The sequence below is a fragment of the Lolium rigidum genome, unplaced genomic scaffold (assembly GCF_022539505.1).
Source record: "Lolium rigidum isolate FL_2022 unplaced genomic scaffold, APGP_CSIRO_Lrig_0.1 contig_5526_1, whole genome shotgun sequence".
In the NCBI taxonomy this organism is placed as follows: Eukaryota; Viridiplantae; Streptophyta; class Magnoliopsida; order Poales; family Poaceae; genus Lolium; species Lolium rigidum.
Window position 1 is genome coordinate 58,501 of NW_025900948.1, and position 10,245 is coordinate 68,745.

Consider the following 10,245-nt stretch of genomic DNA (forward strand, 5'->3'; position numbering starts at 1 on the left):
ATCGATACGTCGGAGACGTATCAGTGCGCCCTCGTGTCAGCCTAGCACTTGTCGTAGGACAGCTGCAACCTTTCGCGTCAGCCCAGAACTTGTCGAAGCACGACGCATCTGCAAGATAGGCCGGCGAAACAAGTTTAAACCTCGGCAATCCATGATCGAGGGATGGCACAGCGAGTCAGCTCACCTTTTGCTCGAAGTCGGCGCTGCTCTCCGGGCGAGCTTCGATCTCCTCATGTATGTCGTGTCACTTGTTGCACGCCGTCTGGATGATCCCCAATGGGTGCACATGGCCTTGTCGCCGCGCACCATCACTGTCTTGTTGAAGTAGGGATCGACGATCTTGCGTTCGTCGAACGCCAACTTGACCCACTGCCAATACGTCTCATAGTTTTGATTGGCGCCGGTAATGCCATTCATGGAGACGGTCTTCCAAACTTCAGCGAGCCACTCCTCTTCTTTGCCCATCCATTTGATCCGCGGCTCGGCTGGCAGCGAGTTCTTCTTTCCCTTCCCCGTTGCTGTAGGATCATCACGTCCTCGTCCTCGCCGTCGGCCTGTTCTTTTTCTTCGTCGACGTCTTGGGTGCCGTCTCCGAACTCCCTGTACTGATTGTCAGCGGCACCCCGTGGCCCTTCTCATGGAATATTGCAATTGTTATGGCATGAATTGAACGTTGAGACCAAACCATGTATTGGCTTTGGGACCACTTGCACTCCTCAAGACATGGAGCTTTTTGCAGCGACTACAGTAGTTACCGTCGAAAATGGAAAGCAAGCTTTCTTTTGGGAAGCCCCATGGCTCGATGCAATACGGCCAGAAGACATCGCCCCCTTATTTTCAAATGCTCGAAAAGAAGAAGAGCATCGTTAGAAAAACTTTGGAAGATGGCCATTGCGTTACCCAAGTAAACACACATGATGTTGCAATCGGTGTGCATCGACTACAACAGTTACCCGGTTTTCACATACACACCCCAAGTTCTATGCTGCGACAATATGCCCACAACTATGTTTTACTGTACTCTCATTATCTCATTATCCACTTGGACCGTGTATGTGAAAGCCGGGTAAGGTCTGCTGCTTGAAGCTCTTTAAAACATCCATAGTATTCCTAATGTCATCATCCGATTGCTCACGGTTAAGATTACCACATAGTCTTCAACAAACTTTTTGTGAACCGTAAATTTTCATTTGATCCAAAAATATTAAATATGATATCATAGCCTTTGCTCATATTAATTTTATTTTCTCGTAGCAGCTTAACCAGTTGGTGTACTTATCCAGTCTATGTAATTGTTCATCAGGCTGACATGGAGGTTACCTTTGAGGTGCCGACTATGGAAGGAATGGAGGTGGTAGACCGGGCACTCGCTAACGACACCCGAGAGTTGTGCAACCTATGGGGTGCAGATAAGAAAGGAGGCGTGTGCCCTTTCGGGGTGTGGGTTCTCGCCTGAGCCAAACTGGAGGAGAAAACCGTGGTGTTCTTAAGAGTTTTCAGGGTGGTGGGCAGGAGTGATAGGGTGTGTTTGGTTGCTAACAAAGGCTTTTCATGTATCCAGTGAGCCAAAAAATCAGCTGTTTGGAAGCTCAAATCACCTGGAAATTTTGCATAGCATGATGTTTAAAGCAGGCCAAAAGTTGGTCAAAGAGGAACGGTCGATTCGGCCATTTTTCCAGGGGCAAGCCCTGCCGAGCCGCATGTGTACTATTTTGCACACGTTGGAAAGCGCGGGAACAAGACGTTATTGCATGACTCCGCACTCTAGTCCCCTCACCACCCAACCGGTATTCACACCTCCCTCGGTTTCTCCATGGCCGCCGCTCCACCTCCTCCTCCCCCTCCACCCGGCGGCCTCCCCACCATCACGCATATGTCCGCCCAGGAAGTGCGGTGGCGTGCCAACTCGACCAACTAGCGGTTGGCAGACCCAACCTCGCAGCCGCACTGAAGCGCCCGCCCCCGGTCGACCTGTTCGAGGTGTGCGCGACGAGGGCGGCAACCTCGGCGGCCGCCTTTGAGGTCACGGATCTGACTCGAGATCGTCATCGCTGGCGGTCCCCGGTCCCGATAGCATCACGGCAGGCAAGGCACATGCGTTCGTAGATCCTAACGTCGCCAATTTGGAAGGGGTTTTCTCACCCCCTCCGGCGGCCGCCTCCAATGCTCGGGCCTCTTCTTCCCGGACTCTAGCGGCTGTAGGGGTTCGCAGCAGAAAACAAAAAATTCTAAATATCGCAAACCCTAGTAGGCCCAAGATCTATCTAAGGAACTGTAACAGAGATGATATCGGTGATGTACCCTCTTAGACCGATAGCTGTTAACGTTAGGCTAGAACGTGGTTGATGTAGACGTACTCGTCGCCGACCTTAGGGTCGTGTAGAAGTCCTCTACCATGACGTCGAGTACCGCATGTGCAACACCTCGTAGTTTTGGACACATGCGGTGCTCAACGACGCACATGGCTCCGATCTAGCGAAGTTGCGGAAGTAGATTGATACGTTGCAAACGTATCTATAATTTTTGATGCTTCATGCTTGTTTTACAACAATTTCTATATGTTTTATTTACACTTCGTGGCATTTTTATGTATTTTTTGGAACTAACCTATTAATAAGATGCCACAGTTCCTGTTTTCTACTGTTTTGTATTTCAGAAAAGTTGTACAGGAAATATTCTCGGAATTGGATGAAACGGAAGTAAAAGTTCCTATTTTCCCGACCCAAAGACGGAGTCCAAAACAAAAACGGAGGAGGGCGCCGAGGCGGCCACACCATACCTGGGCGCGGCCCCCTCCCTATCCGCGTCTAGGGGTGGTGTGGGCCCCTCGGGCGCCAACCGACCTCGCCCTTCCGCCTATAAGTTGCCTCTCGATGCGAAAACCCTAAATCAACAAGCCTTCGTCCACGAAAAGTTCTGTAGCTCCGCCGCCATCGAAGACAAGTTTCGAGGGACAAAAGTCTCTATTCCGGCACCCTGCCGAGACGGGGAAGTGCCCCCGGAGCCATCTCCATCGACTCCACCGCCATCTTCATCGCTGTTGCTGACTCCCATGATGAGGAGGGAGTAGTTCTCCCCCGAGGCTAAGGATTTTACCGGTAGCTATGTGGTCTATCTCTCTCTCCCATCGTATGATCTTTATGTGATCATGAGTTTTTTAATATAGTTGAATAAGTAGACGTTATTCTTGACTATTATGCTACTCAAGTGGTTTTATTATGTGATCTCCGGAGACACCTTGTCCCAAGGTATGAAGGTGACGGTTAGTGCAATATAGTGGCACCTACTTTGGGCTTTAAATCACCCCGAAAAATACTTTGCAATGTATTAGAAAAAAAAATTGAGGATGACACAAAATGTTAAAATAAATAGGTGTTGGCCCAAAGCATGTATGGCATTGTGTGTGTGTGTGTGTGTGTAGAAATAGGATTTATATGCTATAGGGACCACTTCCTAATATTTGGAGAATTTTTAAAAGCATATAAGATGGGGTCTTTTGTAAAGTGAGATATAGGGACTTTTATTTAAATAAAAATATAAAATAATTTTGAATGATATTGGGATTGGAAAATATTAATTGATAATAATAAAAAATTAATTGTGCCAAATTATACGAATAATGCATATATTATTTGATAATAATAATAAATAGTTTTATACTTATTTTATTTTCATTGGAATTCAATATTATTATCTTATTATTTAATTAAATAATTGTTTTGGTTTCAAAAAATACAGCTGTGACACAATGGTATAAGAGTTAATAGGATTGATATGGTAGTATTTACAACAAGGTATAATCACATTCGCGGGAGCACAAGAGGAAAGAACCGAGGAGTTAAGCGTGCTGAGGGTGGAGTAGTGTGAGGATCGGTAACCGACCGGGATATGAGCAAGTCTAGAATTGACTAAAGATTAGGTGTAGTTAGTGTTAAAAATGGTCCAAGTGAGAGAGTAACGAGTCAAACAATTAGAAAAAGGAAATTAGAAAAATAAAAACTGAAAAAAGAAAAACAATTTCGAAAAATAATCGTTAGTCCCGGTTGGACTTACAAGCCGGGACTAAAGTTCCTCCAGCCCAAACGCTGTATCACAGCCATGTGGAGAGTCATTTTTCTCGGCTGTTAACCGGGCCGGGACTAAAGGGTTCGCCTTTAGTCTCACCTGACTAGTCCTGGTTGGCTAACCGGGATTAAAACCCCTTACAGGCCGGGACAGAAGGGCCTGTCCAGTAGTGATACGATTAGCATACTCATAGTCCCAGTTGAAACAATGGTCAAGAATTAGGTAGACTGTTAAGCTTCATGCACTAGCCACTTGAAGCAAAAGTCCGAACTAATGGAAAGGGCTAGACAATCTACTTGTACACGTCAACACCCCCTCTCACATGTGACGGGGAGACGAGAAGACAACTCAACACGTGTAGAGAGGCAAAGAGGCAGCGGAAGGCCGGGACCACACGGCAGGAGGCTGCGGGGATTTTTTTAGAATAAATTAAGAAAGCCATGATTTGAACTCGTGACCTGGGGCTCTGATACCATGTTAAGCTTCATGCACTAGCCACTTGAACGAAAAGTCCGAACTAATGGAAATGACTATGAAAAGGACTAGGCAATCTACTTGTACACGTCAACATAGACCACTAGCTCCACCGAGAAATTTCGTAGTAGAATACAATTTCACATATCTACTTCATAAGTTGAGTTGACTCTTGAGGTTTAATTGTTTTCTTCGTGTAGCATTACCCCTTGGGTGATTGCTGAACCTGGTTAGAAAGCCGGTCAAGGAATTTCTAAGGTGTTTAGTTCACTCCTGTGTTCTTCTGAATAGATTAGCGAAAGACTAAGCACTAGTATTTTGTCTCATTTACTCGATTTATCTCTATTTAGGTGGTACATACATTTTTCGTGATTTAAGTTTAACCATCGATTTGGCCAACCAAATATTGATTATATGTTATACATGTTATACCATTGAATTCGTATTTCAATAAAGTTTCTAATGGCGTAATTTTTATAACAACTATCAAATGTTTAAATATCAAATTGCTAGCCAAAGTTCGTCAACTTAATGTTCCTGAGTTGCAGAGAACAATCCGAAGTGCAAGAAAGGATGCCACATGCATTGGAATGGAGAGAGTATATTCTTGTGGAATCATCATGCTAAATAATAAATAATTTCACGCGATCAGATCATACACTCCTTAGTACTAAGTAAGATTTTGAAACCTGATATCAATCATGATCAAACTGAATGTATGCTTATTACCGTTAGCAGGTTCTACTTGGAAGTTTTGTTCATTGCTTGATGCTTTGTTCAAGATAAAATAAACAAGCAAGACTGATTTGGCTTAATCGTCCACATTTCAGGCTATACCAAGGAAGGTTTGGCTTGATCAAGGCGACAAACAATTGCTGCAGTGGCCGGTTGAGGAGGTGGAGACGCTGAGAGGGAAGCTGGTCAGTCTCAGACTCTCAGTGACCAGGTAATCAAGCCAGGAGATTCTGTCGACGTCACTGGCTTACAAACTGCACACGTTAGAGCAAGTACAATAGAGTCCAATCAGCTGACTATAAGACATTAAATAATATATTTTAGATAAGTTGGAGGAGAGAGAAGAGGAGAGAGAAGGGAGGTGGGCTACTATGCAATAGCTAGCTCTTGCACGTGCTCCTAGTCACCTTGTGAGAGTGAAAGATGGGCCATATATTAGTAAAGTACTACATTCTTATAGCCAACTATTGTACATGTTAGCTATATGATGACTACAAATGATATGACATCTTGTTATAGCCAACAGTTGGCTATACTATTGGAATTGCTCTTAGTGTGCCTACCACATGTGTTTAATGGCAACCTACTAATTAGTCCTCGTTTTCAGCGGTTAGCTAGCTTTAGTATGGTGAAATCTGAGCTGATTATTCAGTTTGTATATTAAGCATCCTCAAAACAAACTAGTTTTCAATGACATCTTCTAATCAGTCCTCATTTTTATTTACTTGATATCAACTATAAGAGATTACTTTTACATGTACTTAACACGCAGGCGGCATATCAGCATGTGGTTAGCACTTTCATTCCTCTGGGTACTGGTCATTTTGGCGCAAAATACACCATAAAAATATGGATTGGCACTTTTTTTTCTAACCTCATATATTTGAGTCCGATATTGGTGTTCCTAGAGACCATACTTTGCTAGCAAAATTGCCCAACCTTATTGAAATTATCCGATATTGGTGTTCCTAGATCATCTAGTGAAATTCTGCCCTGAAGTCATTTTTCTTGCCATACAAAGGACCTAGGTACTCTTTTGCTTCTGTAGAACTTACCACTCACACAACCGATGTGCGGTACTTGGCAAGACCGCTGATATTGCAATTTCCATGGCACAAAGCTTGATCTGTTTGGAAGAAGTTGTTTCAATCAGTTTGATTAGCCCCTTGTACAACAGGAATACACATACAAAATAAGATCACAATATTAGATGGCACTTAATGGGACTGGGATCTCGCCGGTAAGTGTGGTTTGCGCTGGTTTGCCACACATCACCCCGATGAATTCCGAGAAAACTAATTCGAATGTACTCACAAAAGGACCCCACCAAGGATTATGTTCTAGAAATGGTTATTCACACCTAAAAATATACCAAATGGCATATCGTAAAGGTTGGTTCCATACGTAGTATCAAATGCGAGGACATCACCAAAGTAGCAGTATTGTTCTATGCTACGACCATTTGTCCACAACTATGTTTTTACTGTACTCTCATTATCTCATTATCCACTTGGGCCGTGTATGTGAAAGCCGGGTCTGCAGCTTCAAGCTCTTTAGAAACATCAATTTTCTTCCTAATGTCATCATCCGATTGGGATCGTGCAACTTCTTTGCTACGGAGCTGGGCGCCTTTGCTCAACGAATCGAACTCTCGGTTGATGGACAGAAGCTTGCGTCTGCTGGATATCAAGAGGGGAGAACTACTTCGGATTGTTTGGTGGGTGTAGCAACGGATGTAGAGCGTCGACAGTTCCTGATCGCCAATACCAATTGGTACATGCCAGAATAGTTTTGTACTTTCCTGGAGCTTGCTTGACGTTCATTGCATCTTATGAACTTGTATCGAAATTTTCTGTAATCTTTGCTGGAGGGTTGCTCTGACTCCTCCCGGATGCTACTATGATACCTTGGCTTCATTGTAATAAAATGGGGCTGGGGGGGGGGGGCTTTGGCCCCCCTGTTTTTCTAAAAAAAATGTCATCATCCGATTGCTCATGGTTAAGCCTACCACACAGAGTCTTCAATGATCTTTTTGTGAACAGTACATTTTCATTTGATAAAAAAAATGAATATGATATTATAGTTCTTGCTTATATAAACATTGTTTTCTTATATCAGCTTAACCAGTTGGTGTACTTATCCAGCCTAATGTATTGTTCATCAGGCTGAGGTTGAGATTACCTTTGAGGTGCCAAGTATGGAAGGAATGGAGGTGCTGCACCCGGCACTCGCCAAGGACGCCCAGAAGCTGTGCAGCCTATGGGGCGCAGATAAGAAGGGCGGCATGGGCCCTTTCGGGCTATGGGTTCTCGCCTCAGCCAAGCTGGAGGAGAAAACCACGGTGTTCTTCAGGGTTTTCAGGGTGGCGGGCAGGAGTGACACGAAGCCCGTGGTGCTTATGTGCACGGATACCACAAGGTACATCGCACCTGGACTAATGACATCGATCTCATGGCTCTCATATATCCTTCCTCATTAGCAACTAATGTACTCGCGTTTGTCATCTCACACCGGTGCAGGTCATCTCTGAGCCCGAACCTATACCGGCCAACATTCGCAGGATTTGTTGAGACTGACTTCTCATAGGGCAAGATAACACTGCGAAGCTTGGTATGTAGATGCTTACCATATTATTCCTCGCTTTTGTAGTTATTCCTTGCTTTTGTACTGTACTACGTGTAGTTCACAACTATCATCTAGGGCCGATCCACAGATTTCGAGGACCATAGGGCGAACCGACACCAATGACCCCTTGTTCATTGTGGCTAAGCTTTTCTAGGGCTGGGGGCGATGGCCCCCTGCTCTGAAAAATTCCTTAAAGATATTCATTTATATTAAATTTATATATCTTACTTAAAGTTTAAGCATGATTGGTGTTCTAGGCACCTTAATAATCTCAGTCAAGCTTCACCACTTGGTCACACACAAAGAAAACTTAAAAAAATTATTATTCAGCAAGATAAATATTAAGATAATGCAATAACAAACTAAGTAGTATTTACATTTGAAAGATCCATGCTCATCGGAATATTAGTGAAGACGGAAATATTTATTTCTATTGATCGCACAAACTATATACCATAATTCTTATTTCTACCAATAGCTACTTGTGTACATGTGCATTGTTTGCGAGAAATAGAAATAATCAGAGAACAAAATTATGAGGATCAGTGTTGTTCTGCACATTTGAAAAAAAGTTGGAATATAGGCACATTAAGCTACAACTTCAACCTTCTATATTTTCTAAAATTATTCTAAACTTTACTGCCTAAAGAGTATGAATATAAGTATAGTAAGCGTGCAAACAAATCTTGAATTAGGGCCCTAACTGTTGCAGGCCCGAGGCGAGCCCCGCTGCCCCGCCCTATGGGCCGGCCCTGCTATCATCCGTTACTGATTTCATTTGTCCCATATTTCTCTCTTCTAGATCGACCGATCCGTGGTCGAGAGCTTTGGGGCTGGAGGCAGGACGTGCATACTCTCTCTCGGGTATACCCATCGCTCGACACTGGCAAGAACGCTCATCTTCACGTGTTCAACAATGGCAAGGCAGACATCAAGGTCTCACAGCTGGCGGCGTGGGAAATGAAGCCTGCCCTCATGAATGGTGCCTAGATTAATAAGGGAGGAGCTGCGTATATGCATGCTCCCTATATGTGCAAGGTCACATAATGAAATATGCGTAAGAATCCAATATATGGATTGCAGCTTCACAATATTTTTGAAAACCATATATATGTATCTATCTATTATATACTAAAAGCACAATACAGAGGTTTTAAATAGAGACACCACGTTAATCCACATCATCTTAAATTATTTTGACAGTTAGATCTAAAATATGTGGTTGAGATTTAACATGAGACAAATTGTTACGTAACTGTGTAACAAATATAGGCTATTCTACACGATAAAACGTCAACTGCGTGGAGGCATAAAATTCTAGCTGAATCCAAACAAAAAACAATGCATGTTAACGTATAACTTGAGGCCATTGCACAGGCGACACGTACCAAAGTAAGATTAGACATAAAAAAAAAACAGAACTGATCGATGAAGAGCGTGGAGGCATAGGACTCTTCCTACGTAAAAATAATTCCTAGACTATTTAGAACATGGTGGTGACTGAAATGAGCATGGAGGCCTAGGGCTCTAGCTGCACTAGAAATAATGCATACACGGCCTAGAATGTAGAACATGGTGGAAAAATGATGGACACGCGTAATACTTCATCGTAATTTCATAACGAGTTGATGGGTAATGATGATTCTGACATTATAAGGGTATTTTTTGAGGCACCAGGTTAATCCGCATATGTTTAAAAATGTAAAGCGGTGATAAATGATGGACGCGCGAGGCACTTCATCGAGATCTGGAATTTCATAACGAGACCGTGGGCAATGAGGATTCCGATATTATAAGGGTATTTTTTTGAGGTACCAGGTTAATCCGCATATGCTTAAAAATATAAAACAGTAATTTTAATCATAACGCCTAAGATTAAATGATAAGAAGTGTTACTTAATATGCTGACATTACCTCTTTTTTTCCGTAGAGATCTTTTACATGGCATAAGTTTATTTTTGTACACGTTGCCTAATTAATATACTGACATTACGTATGAGACAAGGACTTTTTTCTTTCCTTGAATCATACGGGTGAGAGATATCAGTTTTCCTTTATTATACGTGTAGGACTCTGTCTCCTTGTCTACGAGAAACGGGTACACAACTTCCAAACGATTATAACACGTGAAAAGGAGACCGGCCCAATAATGCTCTTTTAAAGCCTACCGACCCCTCACATCGGTTCTATGGAATCAAAAACTTTTTCCAGGTATCTTAAAACACAAGAAAACGTCATATCGCAGTCTATCCAGCCTATTCGTCTCATAAAACCAGTCTTAGATTTGTCAATTTTAAAAAAAATTAGACAAATCTATGATATGTTTCATGGGACAAGGGGAGTACA

The 10,245-nt window shown here is 43.0% G+C and overlaps 1 pseudogene; it reads left to right on the top strand.

Annotated features, from left to right (window-relative positions):
• Window positions 1-1,309: 1,309 nt before the first annotated feature.
• On the top strand, window positions 1,310-8,889 carry LOC124681760 (annotated as a pseudogene).
• Window positions 8,890-10,245: the final 1,356 nt, after the last annotated feature.